The following is a 15,234-nucleotide window of genomic DNA, read 5'->3' as shown; positions in this document are numbered from 1 at the left end:
GGGTTGGGAAGATCCCCTGGAGAAGGGAAAGGCTACCCACTCCAGTATTCTGGCCTGGAGAATTCCAGAGTCGGACATGACTGAGAGACTTTCACTTTCACTTTCAAAGGCAAGCCCACTTTGAAGAATGATCAAGGAGGGCTTCTTGAATGAGAAGAGTCAACTGACACACACTGAGCAACGCTCATGCCTGGCATTACTTAAGACATGGCCTCACTCCATCCTCATAATCTTCTCGGGTTCCCATCTACAGACGAGGAAGCTGAGGCTCAGAAAGCGACACGACGTGCCCAAGTCCAGCAGAGCTGGGAATGGCACTTCCAGGTCCCTACCCCAGCAGACCTGGGTCTTGCCTTGAAGACTTTGCCTGCTCCATTCTCTTAACAACCCTCTCCATTCTTCCTCCTCACACCCTGGTTAAATCTCCTTCACCCAGCATGGAGGTCACCTCTTCCAGGAAGCCTTCCCTGACTTGCAGTGCCTGGGTCAAGGTCTTTTCTTTGTTTCCACAGACTGCTAGCAGAGCCACAGTCGCAAAGTGTTAAAACTCTACCTTGACCTCTGGGGACATCTCTTCCTCCTGCTGTTCACATTGTTGCAGCAGAGTTCACCGTGCTCGTAAATGGCCCTTCCCTGGATGCCATTGACTGGTTGAAGGGTGGGCACCTGGTGCAAGCTAAGACAATCAGAAGCCTTCCCTGGGACTTGGGATTTGGAGCCCAGAAAGAGGAGTCTCTGTGCACATGGCTGGAACCGTATGCAACAGTAGCCATGTTCTGCCACATGGCCCGAGCAGCAGAAAGGCCAGCAGGCAGTGAGCGCAGAGTGGACACTGTTGCTGGGATAGAAGTAGAGGCAAGAGGCTAAGAGAAAGCCCTTCCTGGGCTCCCCACCAACACGCTCACTCTGCGTGTCCAGCCCGTCCCTGGTGCATATCCAGCTCTCAGAGGCCAAGCCCGTAGTGTCCTTCTCCTTATGGTTACTCACAACCAAAAGGCTCCAAATACAAACTGCTTAGCAAACATTTATTCAGTGAATGAATTGATCCAAACGTGGTGCTGATTTCACCAAGTCTTTCCTTGGTGGTATATTAACATGTGTGTGTCAGTTGCTCAGTCCTGTCTGACTCTTTGTGACCCCATGGACTGTAGCCCGCCAGGATCCTCTGTCCATGGGATTTCCCAGGTAAGAATATCGGAGCCAGTTGCCAATCCCTACTCCAGGGGGTCTTCCTAACTCAGGGATTGAAATCACATCTCTTGCTGCTTCTGCATCGGCAGGCAGTCTCTCCACCACTGTGCCACCTGGGAAGCCCCAGACTAAGGTGGAGAATAATAATAACAACAAAACTACTCTTGTCCAAGATGGAAAGTCCTGAACGGCCGGTTCCTTGAGTCCAGAAAAGAAACAGTAGGACACATCCCAGCAAGAAGTCCCATCACAGGGCTGGGGTGACAGGCTCCTCTTCCCAGGCCACCTCTCCTCTCTGGGGTGTCACCCTCAGACAGAAGGTTTCAGGTCTGAAATGGGTCCCTCCCAGTGACCTGACCAGCTCTTGGATGTGAGCTGGAGGAGGAGGCATGGGTTTGCCTGGGAAGCAGAGGTCACCAGTCAGAGCGGATGCTTTGAATTTAGACCCGGGTTTATGAGCCGCAGCAGCCGCCAGCCGAGGACAGGGCCCAGCCCTTCCCAGGCCAGGGGCCGCTGGGAGGAAGGCTCACTTTTAATGGTGTGCCTGTCTCTCCCAAATATTACGCTAGGCAGGGAGTTTGGACCAGAATGAAAGCAGAGGGTCTAATTTTAGACAGTACCTATGAATGAAACCTGACCCAAGCTGGGGAGGAAATACCTTCCACCAGCCCATGCCAGGACCAGTGTGTGTGATTTTCTGCTAAATTAGGCAGCTCCGGCAAACAGGTTACTGCAGGGCTTGGGACTTTTTTTCTCTTTTCTCTCCACTAAGTTGGTCAGACTCTTTGTTTCTAAATATACATCCCTCCTCCCCTCAGCCCCCTTCTTTTACGAAAGCTCCTGGTCACCACGTCCCAGCATGTTCTGGCTGGTTAACTATCTGTTCTTTCTCTCTCTCTCTTTTTTTTTTTTTTTCCTGCCCTGCCCTTCCTGGTGTGGCCCTGCTTAAGACCAACAATTCATGACATTAGGTCAAGTGCATGGGACTCCAGAGTCCTGAATATCACACTACCAGAGGCAAGCATCAGCTTGATTTGGGGTCAGACAGAAGCCAGGCCTAGACCATGGGGTGGATGAAGGCAGGTATCTGGTCTGTCCCAAGTGCCCTGTGGGAATCTAGGCTCAGTCAACACCCAGCAACTCTCTGCCCTCTTGGTGGCTACATTCGAGCCCACTTTGCATAGAGCAGAATTCATTTTTTTTTTTTTCCTTCTCAAAAATGGTTTGGCAGTGTCACTCAGGAACAAAAGGAGAATATGACCTGCCATCACCGTGGACATTACAGTGGCAGGGAGGGAAAAGGCAGCACTTAGGAGCCAATGGTAAGGACACCCACTCAGCCCCATCTCTTCCTGCCCGTGTGATCTTCGGGGAGCCTCTTGTGCTTGATAAACCTCCGTTTCCTTATCTGTGAAATGGAGGTGGCCATCCCTACTTTAAGAGTGGCCCGTGCCAGTGACTCTCTGCTCGGGACGTTCCCAGCTCCAGCTCCACCCGGGGCCTGGCCAGACTTGGGGGCGAAGGCGGAACCGAGTCAGCCAAGCAGGACAGAGGCTGGAGCAGGACAGCGGCTGGAACGCAGCTCCGTTCCCAGTCTGGGGCGCGGCCCTGGCCCCGCTCAGGATCCGGTTCATCTGTCGCTGGGCTCTGTGGCTTTGGAGCAAAGCTCTGCGGAGCGTCCCAGGAAGCCTGGCCAACTGAGCAGGTCTGGGGGGTGGGAGAGTATGCAAGTTTCTTGGTGGAGACCACGGTCCTTGCCGAGATAAGCTGGGACCTGTGGGCTCCCTCCCCAGCAGGCCCTGACCATTTGCTTGGCATATGTCAAATGACTCAGCCATTTGGGACCCATTTTTCCTTCTCTAGAATTCTTCCCACAATGTTCCTGGGAAGAGGAAAAGAAACTTCCCTAGGAGATGTGTTTATCCCTGAGCATTTATTTTCTTTGGGGGTTTGGGTTGGGTGCTTAGTGGGGAAAAGGGAGCCATTAGTGGAATCTTGGTCTCTCGGCCACTCTTCTCACAGCACCTACCCCAATAAACCATTTCTCGCTAAACAGAGATTCTTGATATTTTTTTTCATTTTCTTCCTTCTTTCTCCCTTCCCCCTTCCCTTTCTCTCCTTCCTTCCTTAAATGTTTCTTTCAAGAGCAATCCAGCAGATCCGGTTTGCTGTTAACTGTGGGTGGAGATGGAGTGGAGTGCTTAGACCTGGGTGGAGTGGTCTTGGCGGGCACTCACTGCTAGTACAAATCCGTTTAACCACTGTCAGTGGGTTCACGGAGCACCCGCAGTGTATCCTAAGGACTATTCTAGGTGCACGTACATGGGAGAGGGGAGAAGCAGCATGGAAGCAAAGGAGGACAGAGGAGGTTGAGATTTGCTCTGCTGACATGGTCAAGAAAGGGGTCCTCAGGGAGATGACGTCTGGGCAAGTCTTTGCAGGTTGAAGAGGAGTTCGCCAGGTGGACAGGAGGGGTCTAAGCACCCCAAGCAGGGCACAGAGCACACAGTGGTAGGGAGTGTGACCAAGTCTGGCATGCAGCAAGTCACGTAAGAGAATCAAGGTGGACACTGGGTTTTATAGCCTCTGAGGATACAAGACACAGGAGAGTCCAATACAAAGTAGAGGAAATTGAGGCCTCTAAGAGCAGTTCAGGGAGTCACAGGGGGTTAGAGGTGGCGTTGAGGGGCTCTCAGCAAAGACAGTCTAAAGGAAGGGCTTCTGAGGGGTCCATCAGTAACGACAGTATTTCCCCAGTAAGGGAAGAAGACACTATGGAGCAGAGCTCACTGCGGTCACCCCAGGACACTTCTAAAATGCAGACTCAGCGCCTCACTCCAAGAGAGTCTGATTCAATTGATTGGGGTATGGCCTGAGGAATCTGTAGTTTTTTAAGCTCCCTGGGAATTTGATTGCACTCAGCGTTGAGATCCACTGCTCCCAAGGAAGGAGACAATACCAACAGAGGGGGCAGAATGAGGCAGGGAAATAGGGAGGCATTTTAGAGGAAGGGCAGCCAGACCTGCATGTGGAAAGAAGCAGGACGGCACACTGGCTCTTATTCACGAAGGGCCACAAATTTCGGGTTCAGAGGCCTGATCTCCATTCTGTTTGTAGACGGAAGACACTGAAAGTTTTAAACAGGGGTGTAATCAGACCAAAGTCTGCTGGAAGTAGGGGAAGGCTGGAGTAGGGGCAGCTGTTATGGACTGTTGGTCAGGGAGAGCTACTCAGCCATGAGACCAAGTGCATTTTTGAGCATCTGTCTGCTGAGTGCCTATCAAGTTCATTATTGTTATTATAGTAGATGTGATGGTTAATTTCATGTGTCAACTTGGTTTTGTCCCAGTACCAAGACAGGTAGTCAAACATTTCTCTGGATACACCTATGAGGGTGCTTTTGCGCTTGTCTTTTTAAATATTTCTTTGTGTACCTGGCTCCAACAGATCTCAGCTGTGGCATGTGAGCTCTTGGGCATGGTGCCCAGGCTTCTCCAGCTGTGGCACCCGGCCTCTCTAGTTGTGCCGCACAAGCTTAGTTGCCATGTGGCATGCAGGATCCTGGTTCCCCACCAGGGGCTGAACCCACATCACCTGCATTGGAAGGTGGATTCTTAATCACTGAACCACCAGGGAAGTCCCATGGGATGTCTTTGAATGAATTTAACAGTTTAAGTCAGTGAACTCTGAGCAAAGCAGATTGACCTCTGCAATGTGGGTGGGCCTTATCCAATCCGTTGAAGACCTGAATAAAACCAAAAGACGACTGACTTCCTCTGAGCTACAGCAAATGGCCTTCATATCTGAACTGAAACACTGGCTGTCTTCTGGGACTTAAGACTAACTGATAGCCTTTTGGAGTTGAACTATAATGTCAGCTTGTCCCTTGGTGTGCAGTTTGCCAGACCACTGCAAATTTTCAACTTGCCAATCTCTACAATTGTGTGAGCCAGTTCCATAAAATGCATCTCTCTCTTTCTCTACCTCTTGTTTTTCTGGAGAGCCCTGGCTAATACCTCAATTCCCTTACCAGTCTGCGGCTTCAGCAGAGCTGAACTCTCTTGCTAGCAGGGGCACAGGGATGCCTCTTGGCCAATCCATAACGATCAATGTAGCACAACCTTCCTCACTTCCTGCAAGAGCTCGGTTCTGTAAAATTGGGCGAACATATGGGTTTTCTTTGTGTAAACTAAAATCTCTTAAACTCAGAGTATCAGGCAAGATGCTTTCAGCAACAAAACCCCAAAACCTCAACTCATAAACCATAAGTAAATATTTAGCTCATGTTTAGCTCATGAAAAGTCCAGGTGCAGGGCAGTTTCCAGAACTGGCTAGCTTAGCAGTTCAGAGCTGTCATCAGAGTGGACTCCTTCCAGTCATCCTCTGGGTCTCCGTGTTGGTCTCATCCTCAGCTGGGTAGTAACACAGCCACAGTGGTTCCAGATGTCTCAACCCCACACCGCAGCATCAGGGAAAAGTAGGAGACCCTCACTTTCTGTGGCTTTCTCTTAAAAGAGAGGAAACTCTTCTGGAGAGCCTCCAGCAGCTTCCTCTCTCATCTAATAAGCCAGAATTGCTCTGCAGGGCCACTCCTGAACCTAGGTGGGTGACGTTGTATTAACTGACTCAGACTAACCCCCTTGGGAGTTTCCCAGGTGTGTGCGTGCATGCTAAGTCACTCCAGTCACGTCTGACTTTTTGCGACCCTATGGACCGTAGCCTTCCAGGTTTCTCTGTCCATGGGATTCTCCAAGGAAGAAGTCTGGAGTGGGTTTCCATGCCCTCCTCCAGAGGATCTTCCCCACCCAGGGATCCAAACCGTGTCTCTTACCCCCTCCTGCACTGGCGGGCAGGTTCTTTACCACTAGCAAGACCTGGGAAGCCCAGTGGTAAAGAATCCACCTGCCAATGCAGGAGGCGCAAGAGATGAGAGTTCAATCCCTGGATCAGGAAGATCCCCTGAAGTAGGAAATGGCAACACTCCAGTATTATTGCCTGGAAAACTTTACGGACAGAGGAGCCTGGTGGGGTCACAAAAGAGTCAGACATGACTGAGCACACACATACACACACACACACAACCCCCTTGGAGGGCTTCCCAGGTGGCTTAGTGGTAAAGAATCCGCTTGCCTAGCAGGAGGCACAGGTTTGATCCCTGGGTTGAGAAGACCCCCTGGAGAAGGAAATGGCAACCCACTCCAGTACTCTTCCTGGGAATGGACAGAGGAGCCTGTCATGGAGCAAGGAGCCTGATGGGCTACAGCCCATGGGGTCACCAAAGTCAGACATGACATAGTGAGTAACCCACCAAACCCCCTTGGATGCACTGGACGTTAGAATGAAGGATGACACCTACTCAAGTGTGCCCCACAGCTGCAGACGCCTCTATTAAAAGAGCCCCTCTGAATTACACATCTGTTTGATAAATGTGCCGTTAAAGAGGTGGGTTCTGACAGGTCTAAAGGCGACACACATTGACAGTTATTCTGAATTGTATTTTACTGTATTTTTCCCCTCTGAGTATTTCCAGAGGCCATCAATTGTCCACAAATGACACTACCAACAGGTCACGCTCTTCCAAGGTGGCTTTCTCAAGGCTTGTGTAAGAGACCACACTGTATATAATGAGGATCTGGGAGGAGAATGATGACAATATGCCAAGAGCAGTACATGCAATATGTCATTTAATTCCTGTAGGAACTCTGGAAAATAGCTCTCATTATCTCTTGTGTCCGTTAGGGATGCTTCAGGTGCGAGCAACAGGGTACCCGAAGATTAGCATTGACTTAATTACCTTCTGTAACAGTGAGTCCCAAATGTAATTGTTCAGTATCATCATCAAGGAACTTTCTGTCCTTCCCCTGATTATCCCCAGTGCACGGGCTTTCATTTATAGGCTCATCATATCATGGTTGTAAAATGGTTACTTCAGCTACAGTTAGCACACCTTTGCACAAAGGAATTCAAGGCAGGAAAGAAAGGGAAGGAAAATGTTTTGCATAAGCCTCCAATCAGATTTCCTATTGGTCAGACTTGGTCACATGCCCTCTCCCCAGCCAATCACTAGCTTAGATCAAATATGTTGCATCCACATGGTAAGCACATTGCCACATGGATGAATTCTCTGATAGCAAGGAAAATGGGTGAATAGCTATGTGGTGGGTTACTACTACTACTACTACCACCAAGTCGCTTCAGTCGTGTCTGACTCTGTGCAACCCCATAGACAGCAGCCCACCAGGCTCCCCTGTCCCTGGGATTCTCCAGGCAAGAACACTGGAGTGGGTTGCCATTTCCTTCTCCAGTTGGGTTATTAGCAGTGTTTTATTGTTCAGTCTCCAAGTCATGTCTGACTCTTCTCAACCCCACGAACTGCAGCACACCAGGCTTCCCTGTCCCTCACCATCTCCCAGAGTTTGCCCAAGTTCGTGTCCAATGGATTGGTGATAGCTATCCAACCATCTCATCCTCTGCCACCCTCTTACCCTTTGGCAGTCAATCTTTCCCAGCATCAGGGTCTTTTCCAATGAGTCAGCTATTTGCATCAGGTGGCCAAAGTATTGGAGCTTTTCGCCTATTTGCCACATGCCTATTTTACAAATGGGCTCCCCTGATAGCTCAGTTGGTAAAGAATCTGCCTGTAACGCAGTAGACCCTGGTTCAATTCCTGGGTCAAGAAGATCAGTAGCAGTACCCACTCCGATATTCTTGGGCTTTCCTTGTGGCTCAACTGGTAAAGAATCCGCCTGTAATACAGGAGACCTGGGTTCAATCCCTGGGTGAGGAAGATCCCCTGGAGAGGGGAACAGCTACCCACCCCAGTACTCTGGTCTGGAGGACTCCATGGACTGTGTAGTCCATGGGGTCACAAAGAATCAGACATGACTGAGTGACTTTCACTTTCACTTAATTTTACAAATGATGAAACAGCAGTTCCAAGAGGTTAAGCAAAATGCCCAAAGTCACCCAGGCTAGTGAAAGAAAGAAAGTGAAGTCGCTCAGTCGTGTCCGACTCTTTGCAACCCCATGGACTGCAGCCTACCAGGCTCCTCTGTCCATGGGATTTTCCAGGCAATAGTACTGGAGTGGATTGCCATTTCCTTCTCCAGGGGATCTTCCCTACCCGGGGATTGAACCCGGGTCTCCCACATTGTAGACAGACGCTTAACCGTCTGAGCCACCAGGGAAGTCCAACAAGAGGGAGAAGAATGATTTAAATTCGGGTCTTTCCATAGTCAGATGACAGCAGGTGAGGATATATGTCCTGAAGTTCTTGTTATTCACATTCCTGAACCTTCCGTTGGCCAATTGCACTTCATGCTGGCTGTCCCTGGTCACCCCAAGTGTGGATGGCACCTCATGCTCACTGACCGCCGGCCCTATCACACACGCAACCAATCCAACAAGGACTTCCAGTTTGTTATTTGGAGGGTATTAAGACACAGCTCTGCTGGCAAGTACAGTCATTAACATCAGGCTGTTAAAAGCAATGGTTCCGTTTGTGCTGAGACGTTTTTATGACATGCAGTGAACATGAGAGAATTGTGAGCAGAACCACTTACAGACTTAATCCTAAGGCCTGCAATGATATAAACGGAATGCTTTTTCCAGGTGTGGATTGGGGGAAGCTGCACGCATAAGCTTTGGGTTGACAAAGGACTTGTGTAGGAAAGTAGAGGGTCACAGGAAACACAGCGGACAAAACTCTGGTTAGAAATCAGGATGTCTCCTTCTCCTTCTAGTCCCATTGCTGACGTTTGCCAGATGTGGGACCCTGAGCTGGCTACCTCTTCTCTCTGGTTGAACCTTCTTCCCATCCTTGCTTTTGCCCTGCCCCCTGCCCCACATACACACACACAACCTAATTCCAGAGAAGAGCTAATTCTTACTCACCTTTGTTTTCTTTTTATTGTCTAAGGTCTAGCCCATGATAGGTACTCAGAAAGTGTTTGAATCAGTGAATGAATGAGTAAATAAATGAAGTGAATGGATGACTCTCTCCCTTGAGGGAGGAGTAACTGACTTCCACATTCTTACCTACAATAGAGGAGGTACTCAATCCAAGCTAAGTGAACATGCGACTGAATGAAATGTTTCCAGCCATCTGTTGTGTTTACCGACTCCACCTGGCCATTGCACTTGCGGGTTCTTCTGCCTAGAACTTTCCTCGCCTTATTCATTCTGATCACAGCTCAAATCTCTCCGTCTCAGAGATGCTGGACCTGCTCACCTTGTCCAAGATCCACACTCCCGCTTTTAGCACCTCTGCATGTTTCACCGCATTGCCTTATTCGTTTTCCTCCCTAGTACTTTTCTCAGTGTGAGAGGGTTTTATTTGTTTGTGATCTTCCCCCTCCCCTAGCCTACAATACAATGAGTTGCAGCTGGAGATTTGAGGTTCCTCTCGAGTTTCAGTGGAGGACTTGGGGTTCCTCTCAAGTTGTGTTGGGGCAACTCCTCTCCACCAGTGACGTGCAGGGTGGCTCCGCCTAGTTGCCATGAGTGGGTGGCTACTCGCTAGTTGCAGCATGGGGCTCCTCACTAACTCCTTGAAAGTCAGGCAGTTCAAGAGTCTATCTTGTTCACTGTGGTATCACCATCAGAATGCCTGCACAATTTAGAAGTTCAATAAACATTTACTGAATGAATGAGCAAATGACTATGACTTCCAATCTCTTATAAGCTTTCCAGTGGTTCCCTTTCCAGAGCCAGAGGTTCTTCCTCATCCATCCAAATCCCTCCAGGACCTCTCACAATATAAAGCATCTCAAAAGTTTTTCCAGCTGAAGCCCACAGGCCCTAGACGCTGTGCTCTGCACCAAGAGAAGCCACTGCAATGAGAGGCCCACATATCACAACTAGAGAGTAGCCCCTGCTTGCTGCAACTAGAGAAAGCCCATGCTCAGCAATGAAGACCCAGCACAACCAGACATTAAATAAATCATTTTTTTTAGAAGTCTTTCCAGCCTTGGTGTCAGTAGCTTCATACCACCTTGGACCTCCTACTTCAACCTTCTCCAGCCCTACCCTTCATCCTTGGCATTACTGGCTATGTTTAATTATGGTACAACCACGCAATGGAAAATGATAAAGCTACTAAAAATAATTTGCATGTCATCCTTGTGCAGGGGGCATGCTAATCTTCTCGGGATTGTTCCAATTTTAGTATATGTGCTGCTGAAGTCAGGGAAGCCTGCTATGCTGCAGTCCCTCGGGTTGCAAAGTCAGACATGACTGAGCAACTGAACATCAACAACTGAAAATAATAAAGAAGTGCTTTATCGACATGGGAAGTTGCTCACAATACATTGTTAATTAGATTGAAATGTTTCATATAGGTAGCCAGGTTCTATTTCTATAAATCTCTATGTGTAGGCAGACTTTTATGTGCATCTACAATGTGCAACAAAATATTACCAGTGATAGTATTTGTATATTTCCTTTACATTTTCCAATTTTCTTATGATGTTTCTATATCACTTATATACTTTCTGAAAATATTAAAATGAACCGTGTGACATTGCTATTTTGATCAATTAAAAACAGCCAATTGTCTTCTGTTTCATATGACTGGATGAAACAAACTATAAAAATCACCTAGCATTTAGGCTGAGTTGAATTTTAGAAAGCATTAGAAAGAATATAAAGACTAAGAAATCCCAACGGGATTAAGTGATACACACTGTCATGTATAAAACAGATAAGCAACAAGGATATATCATATAGCATGGGGAATTATAGCCATTATCTAGTAATAACTTTTAATGGAACTTAATCTGTGCAAATACTAAATCACAATGTTGTACACCTGAAACTAATATAATGTTATAAATCGACTCCAGTTTCATTAAAACTAAGACTAAGAGCCCCAAAATTGCATGCTGGGTGGAACTGCCATGTAAAGAACCACCCCATCAGGAGAACCAGGTTTAAGGAGCAGGTCTTTTAAGGCTAAAAGGCTGTGACCCACCTATGTCCCATAAGAGGGCACTAAAGTCCCGATCACTGCAGACCGACAGGTGACTCCTTGGAGAACTGATCAGGTGAGAACTGGGAGGTGATTTCTGTTGCAGTTCTGGATTTCAGGCTACCCTGCCTGGGGTCCATACATAAAGTGCCTGATTTGGGAATCATTTTGCCTGTTATTACTTGAGCAGAAGTCAGCTCTGCACCCTGGGAGGCTGTCGAGATTCACCAAAGGAAGGAGAGGAGGAGGGAGGAGAGGAGAAAGGGAAGGAAGAGAGGATATTTATGTTTCCCAAGCGCAAAAGTCAGCAGCTGGAGCTTTCCCTAATGTGCTAAGCATAGTTTCTGAAAGGGGAAGTGACGTCTATATCTATGACGATAATTTGTAAAAACTCAATGGTCAACACTGAAGGAAAATCCCTAATTTAGACACTCAAAAGAACCTTTTGTGAAGTAATGACTCTGATGGGCTGTGGCATTTGTCAAAAGGTTTTGTCATAGATAAGCACCTAGCTCAGAAGCAGGAAGTCAGAGTAAGGGAGATGGCAAGAGCTGTGGAAGGTTCTGGGAAAGGTCATAACCAGCCTTGGTCACTGTGCTCAAACCACAAATCAATAGGCTTTGAATATTTAGTGTAGACATTCACCCTTGGCAAGGAAGGGAGCCTCACCCAGTCTCTGGAAGGCAAGGGCAGTGTATGCTTAAATGCATCTGAGGAAATAACAGCAGGAAAAGCAAATGTAATATAACTACATGCAAAAAAAAAAAAAAAGGCAAGTCTCAGAATTTGAAAAAAAAATTCAACCCCAAATGACAAATAGCTAAAAAACTTGTATTTAATTTATTTAAAAATAAACAAGAGTGGATATCCCACTTCACTGGAAACCAAGCAAAGGCAAATTAAAGCAAGAAGATGTCTAGTCTCTGTTGTCAAACTAACAAGTTTTAAAGGTTAAAAGTATATAAGATCCCATACTGATGAGCGTGAGTAATATGCGTGTCCTCAATAATTAGATGTGGAACTGTGAATTTTTATATTTATATATGTACACATATATGTATGCACATATATATAATATATACATGAGATTTGGGCTTCCCTGGTGGCTGAGACAGTAAAGAATCTGCCTGCAGTACAGGAGACCTGGGTTCAATCCCTGGATAGGGAGATCCCCTGGAGAAAGGAATGGCAACCCACTCTAGTATTCTTGCCTGGAGAATCCCCTGGACAGAGCAGCCTGGCAGGCTACAGTCCATGGGATTGCAGAGTCAGACACCACTGAGCAACTAACACGTTCATTCATTCAACAATATATAACAGAAATTTCAAGAGCTTTGGCCTAGTAATTCTATTTCTGAGCATCTATCTTAGAAAAACAGTCCTTAAATTTTTAACTTTGACTTATTTATGATAGTTTAAAAGTTGAAACAACTTAAACCTTCAATAATATTGGGATTATTAGGTAGATGACAACATATTTACTTAAAATAGTACTATAACAATTTACAGTAGTATTTCAGTTCAGTTCAGTTCAGTCGCTCAGTCGTGTCCGACTCTTTGCGACCCCATGAATCGCAGCACGCCAGGCCTCCCTGTCCATCACCAACTCCCGGAGTTCACTCAGACTCAGGTCCATCGAGTCCGTGATGCCATCAAGCCATCTCATCCTCTGTCATTCCCTTCTCCTCCTGCCCCCAACCCCTCCCAGCATCAGAGTCTTTGCCAATGAGTCAACCCTTCACATGAGGTGGCCAAAGTACTAGAGCTTCAGCTTTAGCATCATTCCTTCCAAAGAAATCCCAGGGTTGATCTCCTTCAGAATGGACTGGTTGGATCTCCTTGCAGTCCAACGGACTCTCAAGAGTCTTCTCCAACACCACAGTTCAAAAGCATCAATTCTTCAGTGCTCAGCCTTCTTCACAGCCAAACTCTCACATCCATACATGACCACTGGAAAAACCATAGCCTTGACTAGACGGACCTTAGTCAACAAAGTAATGTCTCTGCTTTTGAATACATTATCTAGGTTGGTCATAACTTTTCTTCCAAGGAGTAAGCATCTTTTAATTTCATGGCTACAATTACCATCTGCAGTGATTTTGGAGCCCCCCCAAAAAAGTCTGACACTGTTTCTACTGTTTCCCCATCTATTTCCCATGAAGTGATGGGACCAGATGCCATGATCTTCGTTTTCTGAATGTTGAGCTTTAAGCCAACTTTTTCACTCTCCTCTTTCACTTTCATCAAGAGGCTTTTTATCTCCTCTTCACTTTCTGCCATAAGGGTGGTGTCATCTGCATATCTGAGGTTATTGATATTTCTCCCAGCAATCTTGATTCCACCTTGTGTTTCTTCCAGTCCAGCATTTCTCATGATGTACTCTGCATAGAAGTTAAATAAGCAGGGTGACAATATACAGCCTTGACGTACTCCTTTTTCTATTTGGAACCAGTCTGTTGTTCCATGTCCAGTTCTAACTGTTGCTTCCTGACCTGCATACAGATTTCTCAAGAGGCAGGTCAGGTGGTCTGGTATTCCCATCTCTTGAAGAATTTTCCACAGTTTATTGTGATCCACACAGTCAAAGGCTTTGGCATAGTCAATAAAGCAGAAATAATGTTTTTCTGGAACTCTCTTGCTTTTTCCTTGATCCAGTGGATGTTGGCAATTTGATCTCTGGTTCCTCTGCCTTTTCTAAAACCAGCTGGAACATCAGGGAGTTCACAGTTCATGTATTGCTGAAGCCTGGCTTGGAGAATTTTGAGCATTACTTTACTGGCATGTGAGATGAGTGCAATTGTGCAGTAGTTTGAGCATTCTTTTGCATTGCCTTTCTTTGGAATTGGAATGAAACCTGACCTTTTCCAGTCCTGTGGCCACTGCTGAGTTTTCCAAACTCAGCTGGCATATTGAGTGTAGCACTTTCACAGCATCATCTTTCAGGATTTGAAACAGCTCAACTGGAATTCTATCACCTCCACTAGCTTTGTTCGTAGTGATGCTTTCTAAGGCCCACTTGACTTCACATTCCAGGATGTCTGGCTCTAGGTGAGTGATCACATCATCATGATTATCTGGGTCGTGAAGATCTTTTTTGTACAGTTCTTCCGTCTATTCTTGCCACCTCTTCTTAATATCTTCTGCTTCTGTTAGGTCCATACCATTTCTGTCCTTTATCAAGCCCATCTTTGCATGAAATGTTCCCTTGGTATCTCTAATTTTCTTGAAGAGATCTCTAGTCTTTCCCATTCTGTTGTTTTTCTCTATTTCTTTGCATTGATTATAAAAACCTTATTAATAAGGACAATCAGTTCAGTTCAGTTCAGTCACTCAGTCATGTCCGACTCTTTGCGACCCCATGGACTGCAGCATGCCAGGCATCCCTGTCCATCACCAACTCCCAGAGTTTACTCAAACTCTTCTCCATTGAGTCGGTGATGCCATCCAACCATCTCATCCTCTGTCATCCCCTTCTCCTCCTGCCTCAATCCTTCCTAGCATCAGGGTCTTTTCCAATGAGCCAGCTCTTCGCATCAGGTGGCCAAAGTGTTGGAGTTTCAGCTTCAACATCAGTCCTTCCAATGAACACTTGGGACTAATCTCCTTTCCTTAAAAAACTGGAAATAGAACTGCCATACAACCCAGCAATCCCACTGCTGGGCATACACACTGAGGAAACTAGAATTGAAAGAGACACGTGTACCCCAGTGTTCATTGCAGCACTGTTTACAATAGCCAGGACATGGAAGCAACCTTGATGTCCATTGGCAGATGAACGGATAAGAAAGCTGTGGTACATGTACACAATGGAATATAACTCAGCCATTAAAAAGAATGCATCTGAATCAGTTCTAATGAGGTGGATGAAACTGGAGCCTATTATACAGAGTGAAGTAAATCAGAAAGAAAAACACCAATACAGTATACTAATGCATATCTATGGAATTTAGAAAGATGGTAACAATGACCCTATATGTGAGATAGCAAAAGAGACACAGATGTAAAGAACAGTCTTTTGGACTCTATGGGAGAAGGTGAGGGTGGGATGATTTGAGAGAACAGCATTGAAACATGTA

General features: G+C 46.6%; 1 long non-coding RNA gene and 1 other non-coding gene across 2 annotated transcripts in view; both read right to left on the bottom strand.

Moving 5' to 3' along the window:
• LOC138421535 (uncharacterized) overlaps window positions 1–15,234 on the bottom strand; it is an 81,546-nt gene that overhangs the window by 34,623 nt on the left and 31,689 nt on the right. The gene's annotated exons all lie outside the window — the stretch shown is intronic.
• On the bottom strand, window positions 10,273–10,378 carry LOC138422066 (U6 spliceosomal RNA). The gene has a single exon (XR_011249738.1). It is a non-coding gene; the product is annotated as a U6 spliceosomal RNA (small nuclear RNA).

Source organism: Ovis canadensis, chromosome 16, assembly GCF_042477335.2.
Source record: "Ovis canadensis isolate MfBH-ARS-UI-01 breed Bighorn chromosome 16, ARS-UI_OviCan_v2, whole genome shotgun sequence".
NCBI lineage: Eukaryota > Metazoa > Chordata > Mammalia > Artiodactyla > Bovidae > Ovis > Ovis canadensis.
The sequence above is the reverse complement of the archived record's forward strand: the minus strand, read 5'-3'. Positions and strand labels throughout refer to the sequence as shown.